Raw genomic sequence first — 669 nt, forward strand, 5'->3', positions numbered from 1 at the left:
GAAAATGGTTGAAGTTTCACCAAGACTGCTTTCATGTACCCTCCTCATTTTTATATTTTATTTTCTCACTGTATTTTCACTGACAAATAATAATTGTATATATTATTTTTGTGGCATATAACGTGCTGTTTTTGATATATGTTTACACTGAGAATGATTAAGTAAATCAATACTCCTCACTTTTTTGCTGAATTGCTATACATCAGGCTCTGCCCAATTCTTGGCCCAGAAGCTAATTTTTTTTTTTTGAGTTGGAGTCTCAGTCTGTCACCCAGGTTGGAGTGCAGTGGCACACTCATCAACCTGCTGGGCTCAGGCGATTCTTCCGCCTCAGCCTTCCAAGTAGCTGGAACTATAGGCAAACGCTACCATGCCCCGCTAAGTCTTGATCTATAGCACCCTCCCTCCCAGGCCGTCCCCCTCGTGCCCGCGTCCCCTCCGCTGTCCCTGAGGCACCTGTGCCCACCGCCGCTGGAGCCCCTACCTGCAACGCCTGGCGCCCCCGCTGACTCAGTCCCTCCGCTCCGGCAAGGCGGCTGCGGGGGCGTGGGAGCGAGGCGCGCCGGCCGGGGTGGGGCTGCGCCTCCGGGTCTCCCCCGGGACCGACGGGCCCAGGGAGCCGGGAACGAGGAAGAGGCGGGAGGCGGGAGAGGGGGAGGGGCGGCGGGG

General features: G+C 55.6%; 1 protein-coding gene across 3 annotated transcripts in view; it reads right to left on the bottom strand.

The window, feature by feature from the left end:
* Nucleotides 1-669, bottom strand: part of DBNDD2 (dysbindin domain containing 2) — a 4,788-nt gene that overhangs the window by 3,878 nt on the left and 241 nt on the right. For 2 of the 3 annotated variants that reach the window (XM_021712059.1, XM_008057506.2), the window contains exon 1: nt 485-661. The exons of the other annotated variant lie outside the window; for it this stretch is intronic. The gene's annotated coding sequence lies outside the window, so the exon portion shown is untranslated. Of the gene's footprint in view, nt 1-484; nt 662-669 lie in introns of those variants that run through there. 3 annotated transcript variants of the gene reach the window in all.

Source organism: Carlito syrichta, unplaced genomic scaffold (genome assembly GCF_000164805.1).
Source record: "Carlito syrichta isolate Samal-C Ts95f unplaced genomic scaffold, Tarsius_syrichta-2.0.1 Scaffold303037, whole genome shotgun sequence".
NCBI lineage: Eukaryota > Metazoa > Chordata > Mammalia > Primates > Tarsiidae > Carlito > Carlito syrichta.